Source organism: Clupea harengus, chromosome 24, assembly GCF_900700415.2.
Source record: "Clupea harengus chromosome 24, Ch_v2.0.2, whole genome shotgun sequence".
NCBI lineage: Eukaryota > Metazoa > Chordata > Actinopteri > Clupeiformes > Clupeidae > Clupea > Clupea harengus.
In genome coordinates, this window is record NC_045175.1 from 19,681,018 (window position 1) to 19,693,642 (window position 12,625).

Genomic DNA, 12,625 nt, shown 5'->3' on the forward strand with positions numbered 1-12,625 from the left:
CATGTTAGGATAATTCCTATAATTCATATTACTTTCAGAAGTAAAGGCAGACAGATTGACAACATTGCATGTAGACAGGAATACCTATAGTGTACTATGGAGCAGCCAAAGTTGAACCTGTACTCTACACTCTAGTAGCAGCCCATAGGTTGAGTATGAAGTATGAGCGGCTTGACTTTTTTCAACGGTTTTCTGGCTAATTTGACCATGAGACCGAATTTCAAGTGGCTATGACCTTCAGAAGCAGAGATACAGATGCGCTGGACGCGCCCTAAAAGGGCGTGGCAAAATCTTGATGTTCTTTTCGGGTTACAGTAATGACAAGCACCCTAGTTTTGTTCCTAATGGTCAAATTAGCCAGAAACCGTTGAAAAAAGTCAAGCCGCCTTATACTTCATACGTTTCTGAACGCACACAATTCCAACACTCTCTCACTCTTATCTTCAAACTGAAATGTTTTATATCTCAACTCCATACTGTATGCATCTGTATGCCAGTCCACTGCTCTGCTATTCCCGCCACTGGGTACCGTCAGCGCAAGCATCCCCTAACTGCACTCTGATTGGCTGTACAAGTGGAGGCCATAAGGGGTGTGTGCACTAACGGGATGACCCAGCAAGCAGCGAAAGGGCTGTTCACAGTGCACAGTCTAAGGGGCAAACCATCAGTCCTTCGCAACAGCCATAGTGGAATAGAATGGACACATCTACATTCTGCAACAGTACCTCCACCTCTGCACCAGTAAAGTTAGGCCTGCGTTTACTCGACCGGTGCTCGCTTTCCGCTATGATATGATTTTGATCAGTCTGAAGTTGCTTTCACATTGCCTATGGATTGTGCACACGTCTCTTCAGTTGCATGCCCTTATAAGGAGCTGGCGGGGCGTTTCTGTATGAAAATTCAGGTGCACGAGAACGCGCCTTCAATTTAAGAATCAGTGCACAGCTAGAGACAATTTGGCAGTTTAAGAAACACATTTCCAGGCGTTCATGAATCCGGCGAAGATCTTTTCTTAAGACCCCGTCACACCATAACGTTCTCTGAACGTTCTAATTCGTTCAAGTTCGAGCGTTCTAGGGCGAGGTGGACACATCTGGCGTGTGACTAACGGCATGACTAGCGTGGGACTGATGCATGACTAGCGTGGGACTGACGCCATGAGGATCGTGTAACAGCGACCAAGTTAGACACCCCTGAAAACTATTAGCGTGTGATGACGTGTCACTGGCGCGCGACAAACGATTAGTCAATGTTAGATGAGCGTGTTGAACGTATGACTAACGTGTGAATAACGACAGAATAGCGTTTTGCTGGCTTGTGGGTTTTATGGTCAAACGGGTATAAAACACTGGAAAATCAGTGGATTCAGTTGTCCTGAACAGTGAACATTATGTCGCCAAGACCGACGCAAAAAAGGTGTGAGGGGGCTTCTGCTACTCACGCTGCCAAGGAAGAAGAATGCAAACACCACGGACGAAGAACAACACCACGAGGAAGAGCCCATCCGAGGTGTGACCACCCCAGAAATACTGACTTATTCATATAATTATACTACGATATTGAATAACAAGTGAAAGACAATTGTTTATTGCTTATTTTTATTGTTTACCTGTGTAATTCCAGTTGAAGGTGTTACGACCCTGGCGGGTCCAGGCCCCGCCCCATGATATTTGCATGCCTGTTCTGTCTCGGTCATTACAACAGGTGATTTGGAAACAGGTGTACCCCATGATTGGATGGGATAAAAAGCCCTGATCAGATGGCAGTCGGGAGACTTTGGATTCCCGGCATTTGGTTATCGTTGGATAGAGATTGGATTTGGATCGTTGGTTTTGGATACTCGTTGGATTTTGGATTATCGTCGTTGTTTGTTTATATTACCATTAACTGACTTTATATTACATCTTTGGTTTCTATCCACAACCCTGACATTCACCACATGTTTGCCTATAATTAATAGATAAATATAAACCTGTATTCATTAATAAATAACCGATTATTATTATTATCATAAATTCTGCGTGGCCTCCCCTTTATGTTTCGTGCATTGAGCCGGCACGTAACAAAGGCGATCATAGCCAAAACTCAGGGGGACCTGGATGAGGCCGAGCAGACATTAATACTTGTGTGAATGTGTGATTATGATTATTATTTCCTTTTAATTGTTTAATGTTATATTGATTTACTGTTATTATTACTGTTATTTACGAATTAACGGGTGTTATTCCTGGGGTTTTTTGTTATTAAAATAAATGATTTAAATTTGACACTGAATGTGTTTCTTAATGTTTATTATTAGAAAACATCAACACATCCACACACATTGTCCATGTCACAAGAGTCTTCGTATCATATCCATCTGCCTTGGAACAGCATCAGCTATAACAGTGCTCAGCTATGTTCATGCTCTACTTCATGCTGGGCTATAGCAAGCATATATACCCTCCTTTGTCTTTCTGGATCCTCCATAGTGGGTGTTCTCTACGGTAAACCAAAACCAACTGAACCCTGCTTAAAAAGCATTGTTTATATAGGGTAGACGACTGAGTACAGTTGAGACATCCTCTGCTACCAATGTTAACTCGAATAGACGACAACAAAAGGTATTAAATATATCACTTTACTGGAGCTCTCAGTACACATGCATCACAGGCATTGTTCAATTCTAAACTTCCCACCCCGAACCGCACATGCGCAGTTATACTTAACAGCCTGTTCAATATCATGAATACTGTTGAATATGGCTAGCTCAAATACGCAGTCAACTAAGTTTACCAATTGGAATGTGAAAGGACTTAACCATCCTGTTAAACGCACCAAGGTCCTCGCTCATCTTAAACTCTTGAAAACTGACACAGCTTTCCTCACTGAGACACATATGCGTGGGTCTGAATATGTTGGCCTGAAGAGAGGATGGGTGGGACAGGTATACCATTCAACTTTTCAGGGGTGTAAGGTCTGTGTTCTGTCCTTGTTCGGGTTTTTAGTTTGTCTCCCTTGTGTTGTCACGTGTTTGTTCATTTGTTTAGTCCTTGTGCCTCCTTGTTCCCGCCATGTGCTTTCCTGTGTTTGTTTGTTTATGCCATGTGCCCTCTTGTTCTTATCCGTGTCTCCACCCCTCACCTGTTCCCAAACACAAGGTTTGTTTGTCTTATTGGTTTTTCCTGTGTCCTGTCATTGCCCCTTGTTTAGTCCACCTGTGTCTCATTGTCTGCCCCGCATTGATTGTTCTCACCTGTCCCTCGTTATCTGTTGTGTGTATATAGTCCATGAATTCTTGTTTCTTGTTGCGTTCTCGTCATTACATGTTACCTGGTATGTTCATTGTGAATTCCTTGTGTTTCCAGCGATTAGCGCTTTCTCTTTGTTAAATTGATTTACTCGTGTTTCTGACCTCGGACTGTACATCGACTATTCTCCTGCCTATGCCCCATTTGGATTATGTTTGCTTGCTTTTGGATTGCCTGCCTGTGAACCGTATCCTGCAAGTAAAACGTTTATTATACATTCCATTGTTGAGTTCTGAGTCGTGCGTTTGGGTTCTAAACATCACCACCAAGTTGTAACAGTACGAGAACGCCAAAGATGAACTCAGCCGACTCAGACTCAGTGCTTGCTGCACGTGTAGTGCTGGTGGACAAACGATTACCTTCGGCCTGCCTCGTTATGAGGGGAATGGAAAAGCGAGGGGAAAGTTCCCTGAAGTTCCTGAGCCTGCTGTCGGAACAATTCCAGCAGCTCCTGGCTTGTTGGGATTCCCTCGATGCACCTCCTTCCTCTCCAGCTCCGGTTTCAGTACGAGTTCCATGTCACCTGGATTCCGCCTCCAGGGTTTCAGCTCCACTCACCACTACTGCTCTGGCTTCAGCACCATGTCTCCTGTCGCTCGCCTTCAGAAGAGCCCGGGCCAAATTGACCTTAGAGTAATCGTTTCGTTCATTTGTTTCCCGAAAACGAGGAACACAAAAACTTTCTCAATGAGATGACATCAACGCATTTCACAGACGCGCATCCAATGAGCGGCGCGGATTCACCTCTTCACGGAAGGCCAAGATAGTAGTTTCCACAGCTTGATAAACAGTCTTCAAAGCAAAGAATCATAGCGTTTCTGCTAGCGATCAGTTCCCTTTAACGTTCCTTAACACATACGCAAGCAATGTGAGCAGGGTTTTTTGACATTTGTAAAACCAAGTTCCTAATCCAGCCTTAGGTTGACGCGCTTCAAGCACTCTTTGATAGTTTGATGGGTTTTGGTTGATTTATTGCAGAAAAGATGAACAAGAATTATGTACCTGATTGAGATGTTCGGTCAAAAAACCTTTTGGCTGCATGCCTGCCAACTTGTCTCCTGAGTGACGCGTCCAGACTGCTTTAATTATCTCTACTAGGTCAGGTGCTGCAGTCACCTGACAAAGTGGGCCGTGGCCAACGCAATTTCGCACCTCTACATTGCTCAACAGTACACAAAGCAAGTCCAAATACCAACAAAATAGTATTCAATTAAATTATGATGAATGCAAAACACTTACTTTCATTGTATCCTAATATTTCATAACTATAAATAATAACAATAAACATAACCCATTCTGGCTCCAACACCTGCATACATATGAAACCTCAGACAGGAGACATAACTAGATGTGTATTTAACAACAGCTAAGAATTCATGTGTCCAACATGAATTTTGTATAAAAAAACATACATTAGTGTGACAGAACTTTTGCATTTAACCTTCTGATAACTGAATAATTATAGAATAAAAACACAGTGTTATGAAACATTCTCTGCTTGCTGGAAATCCCTCTGTTTATGTCTTATTGCACTTCCAATGAACCAACATTTGTCCAATTTTTCAATGTTTTGTTTGAATCATTGATGTACCTGGCCATTATGGGGGGCCCTGTGGGACTTGGTGTTTATTTTCACATGAAGCTTTGGCAAGTCATGGTTGAATTATTTACATATGTATGTACAGTATGTATGTATGTACTGTATGTATGTATGTATGTATGTATATATGTATGTATGTGTGTACAGTATGTATGAATATATATAAAGAGAGAGAGAGAGAGAGAGAGAGAGGGAGAGAGAGAGAATGAAAGACAGAGAGAGAGATCTACCGATGAAAACAACAACTGAGAGACAACTCACAGTCCATCCTCCCTCCTCCTTGGTGTCCTGACAGCCCATATCACAGTAAACCTGAACAGAAGTGTTAACGCCATCAGGATAGATGGTGTAAACCCCACTGACTCTGCTGCCACTTGAGAGCAGGTCTGCACAGTCAGTAGGATACTGGAGGGAACACTGCCCCAGCCAGGGCAGGAGGAGAACTACAACACACTGAATCTGGACAGAGAAAGAATGGAAGACAGAGAGATAGTTAGAAAGGAGGGAAGGAGGGAAGGCAAAGACAAATTAAATTGACCATTTTAACGTAAATAATATAAAATCTAAATCTTTTTATTTTTAGTCTTACCATCATTGTTTGAAATGATGAATGAAATCCACGCTCTGAGAGGCCAGAAATACTTGAGAAGATCACCGGAGTTCTAGAATCGTCAGATGAAGAATTACTTAATCACAAACACTGTTCTGTTCTGCTCTCTTTTACACACATGCACGCACGCGCACACGTACACGTACACGCACACGCACACACACACACACACACTCACTCACTCACTCACTCACTCACACACTCTCACACACTCTCACACACACACACACACACACACACACACACACACACACACACACACACACACACAGGTGCTCTTTTTCTCTCTTACACACACCGCACACACAGGTGTAGAGTACATGTGCAACTTTGGCTGCTCCATAGTACACTATAGGTATTCCTGTCTACATACAATGTTGTCAATCTGTCTGCCTTTACTTCTGAAAGTAATATGAATTATAGGAATTATCTTTCCATGATAAAATGACCAAACACTGAACACTGTTTACGAGCGATGCATTTATGTTTGTGTTTGTTTGTTGTCCATGTTTGATCTGGTATACCCTGAGAAATGGGTAAACCCAGCCACACAAACTCAACACACCCTGAAGAAAATCACAGGATGGAGTAAGTGATGCACACTCAAATAAAATGGTGTGGTAACATGCAGTCTAAAGGTCTTAATACCGCTCTCTCATGATTCCATCAAATCAGTCTCATATCATCCCATAACTGTAAAAGATAAACTCAACAGCTTTGATATCTAAGGTTAAAAGTAAATGAACATTCTAAAGGACCCATAGACCCAACACCTTTTACAGTCACAACACGTCAAAAGACACGTACCGTTCAGGTGAAGTTGCTCTCAAAACTTGATGCAGACGACTGCCAGATCCTGCCAAATCACTGCCAGATATACTGGTGCCCCGGTCCATGCAAATAAAGACGTCATTTATTTATTCAGTCCATTCCATCCCCTCATTCATCATTCAGTCCATCCCTTCTTATGTAATTTGGGTTTGAGACAGGTATGGTGACTTCTCTCTCCTACACTCACCCATACACACACAAACACTCACACATTCACAATCACATGCACACTCACACACACACACACACACACACACACAGAGACACCTTATCTGATACTGTCATAGAATATCTAGTAAATAAGACTTTACCAGTACAGTAACAGTAATAACTAATAGCTGAATCTTGCATTACTATTCATTCAGACCCAATCAATCCCAGTGAAACACAGGCCTGTTTGCATTTATGTCGTTGCAGTGTGTGTTGTGTCTGATGAGAACAATATCTAATAAGACTGGACTATTGTAATTCGCTTATCTATGGGATCACTGGCAAGAACATCCAGAAGCTGCAATACATCCGAAAGAGTGCTGCCAGGATCCTGATGAGGGTCCGGAAATATGAGCACATAACACCAATATTACACTCACTACACTGGCTCCCTGTCTCTTTCCGGATTGACTACAATATCCTTATACTCACCCATACATGCATAAATGGGCATGCACCTCCCTACCTCAGGGATTAAAGTATTCCGGCACCATGCCGGATTTCCGGCGTGCTGCGTTTGGCTGCGAAAAAAAATCTTATATTAAAAAAAAAAAATCATCACCGTTACTTTCGAGTTTATGAGTTCGTCTGCCAATGAAATGAAAGGAGCACAACTGTCCCGCTCTCAAAATAACATTATTAGCCAATCAGAAGTAGATTGGGGCGGGTCTTGGGAAAATGTGCTTCAGACTTTTCTCTATCGCTCTGCCTAGCGTAGCTGCCCGAGTAGAGAGACACCACACCAAAGAAGAGTAGGATGGAAAGTAAGTTCATGAAAATAAATGGCGCTGGGCATGGATAGAAGAGATGGGAAGGGAAGGACAGTAAGCCTTTTGGTAGCTGGTGTAAGAAGTTAAGAGAAGCAGGTGCTTGCTTCTGTACTTTGTGCTCGAGAAAGCTAATATATGCAACTAGCTCTCCAACACACAACGCCTTTACCGGGAGCAACATCCTCAGCTGATGTACCGGCATCAATAACTGACCGTGTGTGTGACGTGTGTTTCACTAAACTGTGAATATCCAATCAGCATGCCGCTATTTTAACACACACGGCATAACACCAGAGTTTAAAAGACGTATTTCGGAAAAGCTAAAAAAAAAAAAACGGCATGTTTTCCTTAAATGTCGACGAAGCCACCAACAAGTACATGGACAAAATCCTGTTTTGTATTTATTTCCCAACATTAGTTACCAGTTCTTGTAACATTTTAATGTTTTGTTTGTTATTTATTTTATTGATATATTTTCTATTAATTTCCTAGTATTTAATTTACGATTATTTCTTTTGATCAAAGTAATTATGGAAATGTTGCAATATAAAACTACATTATTATCTACAGTTCACTGTTGCAACAGTTTAAAAAGTAAATCGCTGTCCTTTTTCATATATCCTCAATTAAATGGTTACAAATCAAATCTTCTTCCACTGACATACCCTTATAACATGCCACCTTGTGATTGTAGGTCATCTTGTAACCTTTCAAGGACAAAGCTTAGCAGCTAAACTTGATATCAAAAGAAATCGTAAATGCTACATGTGTTAGTACCATATTGTAGTGAGGTGGAGTACTATTGCTGACCTTGGGATTTCAGTTTCAAAAGTCTCACCATAATCTGCAATCATTCATTTCTAAATGTTTGTTTGTTTGTTTTTTTGACCCTGCGAATGTGCATGCCACGGGACGATACCCCCCCTCCCACACACAAAAAAAAGTTCAGGCTCAGGATTTTTTTTTGCTTTAACCCCTGCTACCTGCAAGAATTAATTACTCCCCAAACCTGCACCCTCAGGTCTTCAAACAGCTCGCTCCTCCGCGTCCCCAAAACAAAGCTCCACACCATGGGCGACCGGGCCTTTTGCTCGGCAGCGCCACGCTTATGGAACAGCCTCCCTGACCACCTAAGGGCAACGCAGACGCTGGACTCCTTTAAAGCTGGACTAAAAACATTTTTATTCAGGAAGGCATTTCTGGCCTTGTGTTAAATCGTATGTTAAAATGTTAAAAAAAATTCTATTATGCTTATGTTAATTCATTTTTATTGTATTGTATTATTATAGTTAGTTTTTAATATGTTGGCACTCTGAGATTCTTTTGAATGAAGAGTGCATTACAAATAAAATAAATTATTATTATTATTATTAATATGTCTGTTGCTTGTTGAAGCCAATACTTCTACAGATGTATTGTGTTGTTCTGTGAGTGTGTGTGTGTGTGTGTGTGTGTGTGTGTGTGTGTGTGTGTGTGTGTGTGTGTGTAGGTAAGTGTAGAATTTTACTGTGAATAATGAAGTAGCTGGCACAGTTTCAAGTCTTCTACTCTTTCTTCCCACAAATTGAAAAAGAAACAATACAGAATTGTTTGTCATCTCGCCATTTACGTCACATCTTACAATAACCTGGTTGAACAACTTCTCTTTTTTTTTTCAGCTACTGTTCCTCATTTCACTCTGATGGCTCTTGTGTGTGAGAAACCCCAGAGATGGGTGAAACACTAGTGTGTGAGGCATCCCAGAGATGGGTGAAGCACTAGTGTGTGAGCCACCCCAGAGATGGGTGAAGCACTAGTGTGTGATCCACCCCAGAGATGGGTGAAGCACTAGTGTGTGAGGCACCCCAGAGATGGGTGAAGCACGAGTGTGTGAGCCACCCCAGAGATGGGTGAAGCACTAGTGTACAGTGGGAGGGAGAGTTTCTAGTCCTTGACTCAGCTTTGCTCACACCATGTTCAGTGACTGTGACCGACCTGGAGACTGTCAGTGTTAAATGTTTCACTCAAAGCCCAAAGCATTTTAGAACCTGTTTAGAATAACTGTAACTGTAAATGTCAAAAGACCAGTATCTGGATAACGTATGCTAGATATGAAAAGTACAGTTGCTGTCTACATTCATTTTAAATGGCATAGGTTCTGTTTAGTGAATTCACAACTCGCAGGTGCATACACACACAGGGGAATAGTGGTGGTGTTCACCCTTCTGTACAGTTCCTCCCCAGGAATATACTAAAATGTATATGTGTTTTTTTTTTTTTTTTAATTGGCCAGATGCACTCAGACACTTTTTGCAGAGGCCGGCACCTGCTAGAGAAAGGACGCCTGATTTGCCTCCCTCTGAACTTTGTAAGTAGCCTACACAACTAGTACTATTGTTGCTGTTCTTGTTATTATTATTAGCAATTATTACTTTACTTTACTCATAATCACATCACATTAATACTACTAATTGTAATCACTAGCCTAGTATTATTTAGCCTTGTAGCAGTGGTGGCAGTAATTGTAATTTATCTACTACAAGTTACATGGTCAGATAAAATGTATTTGTACAATGCAACTATGTGGTAGGATGAGATAAATGACCAAATGCAATTGTGTAACGAACAGCATGGATGCACTCTGTTTAAATACAGCTGCAGGAGAAGGGACATCCAGTAGTACTCAAGGGGCCAGTAACACACAGGCCAGGAACACACAGCCTGCATCAGGTAAGTCTATTTAATAGTATTTATTCAAGCCACATCCATACTTTAAAGTACAATAGAAACATGTTAGCATGTATAAAATACAATAGCTTGTTTTCTTAAAGAAGTTCAACCACATTCATGATCATTTCACTTATTATATTAAACACTGCTTGTCTGGCTATACAATATGCTTGAATACAGAAGGTGAAGGGACATCCAGGACCACAGCAAGCACTCGGGCACCAGTGAAACTACACTGCCGCCTGCAGACACCTCACCCTCCACAATTCCTGATATCCAGGGAGAACCTATAGATCCTGCTGACTGGCCATCCCTCTGTGATCCGGTAAGGACAGAGTTAGTTTGCAGACGACCATACCAGACCAGTCCAGACTTTACATTTCCAAAAGGAGATGATGGGAGAAGCTGCCACCACAAACACTTCTACAGGAAATTAGTAAATGGGGAGAAAATCAAGAGAAGTTGGCTTGTATATTTAAGGAAAAACAATACTCTGTATTGCTTCTGCTGCAAGCTCTTTTCACAGAAAAATTACCACCTCATTAGTAGTGGCCTAAATGACTGGAAGAATTGTCGTGAGGTATTTGCAAAACTCAATCTCGCCTAGGGCATTTTTCAACAAGCAACAGACATATCAGACAAGTATCTTCTCAGGCACAACACACACTGCACCGACAACACTGCAATCAGGCCTGTGTTTCACTGGGGTGGATAGGGGTTACATTAATGGTAATGCAAGATGTAAATGCAACTATTAGTTGTTGCTGGTACTGTACTGTTTTATTTACTATATATTCTATGACAGTATCAGATAAGGTGTGTGTGTGTGTGTTCGTCTGAGAGTGTGTTTATGTGTGTGTTTGTGTTGGGGGGGGGGGGGTTAGCATTTTATTGTGAATATTTAAGTAGCTGGCACAGTTTCAAGTCTTCTACTCTTCCTTCACGCTAATTGAAGATTGCAGAAATGTTTGTCATCTTGCCAACTACGCCACAGCTTACAAAAACTTGGTTGAACACTTTTTTTAAGCTACAGAGATGGGGGGATGGCAGGGATGCCAGTGTGGGCATGAAGTTCATGAGTGTGAAGGGGTGAGCAGCCAGTGTGGATGACTGTTGTCACTCAATGAATCTGCACACATCACAAAGTTATGAAGTTATATTTACATGGGCCTACACAGGTGAACACACTTCACTAGTTACTGAGCTTTAACACCTAGAAATAATCACCAATTACACAGGAAGCTTTACCACTGAATAGACCATCAAGGGAGAGACAGATCAGCAAGAGTCTCAAACATGAAGATAGAATGACTCATGGAAACCTAAGAGAAATGGCATCCTAATGTCTTGTTGATTTAGTACCAAGTACATTTTTAAAGGTTAACCTCCGATAGGGTTTTGTAGGCACAAGATCCAAGTACAGACAGGGCAACAATTATGCTTCCAATTTTTTTTATGCTTTAACACCCCGAGAAATACACCAAATTACAAATAATAATAATAATAATAATAATAATAATTATTATTATTATTGAAATAATTTCCATAGTTATGCTTCCCAGACATGTCTTTACTACTACAGCCGATAGATGTGCTTCCCAGACATAGTCATATTACTACAGCTTGTTGTCTATCTTCTTTGGCGGCTTGTTCCTTCAGTGTAATGTGATGAGTTGAAATAGAGTCTGTTCATTTTCTTCATCGCTTTCTTGGTGAAGGTCTTTCTTCTGTTCGCTTACGATTCATATTAACACAGCAGGTAAACAGATTCATATTAACACAGCAGGTAAACAGATTCATATTAACACAGCAGGTAAACAGATGGACCATGACCTCTGACCTTTGGTGGTTAATATAGGAACAATTAAATGAATCATTGTGTGCCCATTTTTCCACGAGTTGACATGGTTACTTGGGTGAAACATTTTGCCAAACAGCACTTTCCCTTGCTCAACTTTCACCAGCAGAGGTCATCATCGAGCTATGATCTAAAAAAGCTTTGAGTAACAGGAAACAGGTGAGTCCAGTGTCACAGGGCAAACAGCAAAGACACGGAGTGGAGTCTGGAGTGGAGCGTGTGACAGTGTAGACCCAAACGGTAGGTAGAGTGTTACAGTTTTTTTCCAATCATTGTCACTCTTGTCTCAATACCATGTACACATTCCCAAAACACTTAACACATCGAGCATACCTGTAGATTATGTGAACCAAACTGTGGATACTTGCCTCTATGCTTAGCAGGGACGTGCGGTCCTATGAGGCAGGTGAGGCAGAGCCTCTTCTTGAAAAGTAAAAAAAAAAAAAAAAAAAAAAATTATAAAATAAAATAATTATTGATATTTCTCTACTAATCTGTGGTATGTGTGTAATTTCTGCATGATTCCAATCATTTCGAGCATTTTTATAATCAAAATCGCTGAATTCGCTGAATTTGCGCATGTCCTATTCAAATAGACGGGAGAAAACAAGGGACGTGCGGTCAGGTTAGGCACCATGTATTGTCTATGGGAGCTAGTGAGGCAGTGCCTCACCTAGGATTGCGCAATCGCTCCAAACTGGGGTTTGCGCATGCGTGCGCATGCGTAGAACCTTTGAGCTAAGCTCA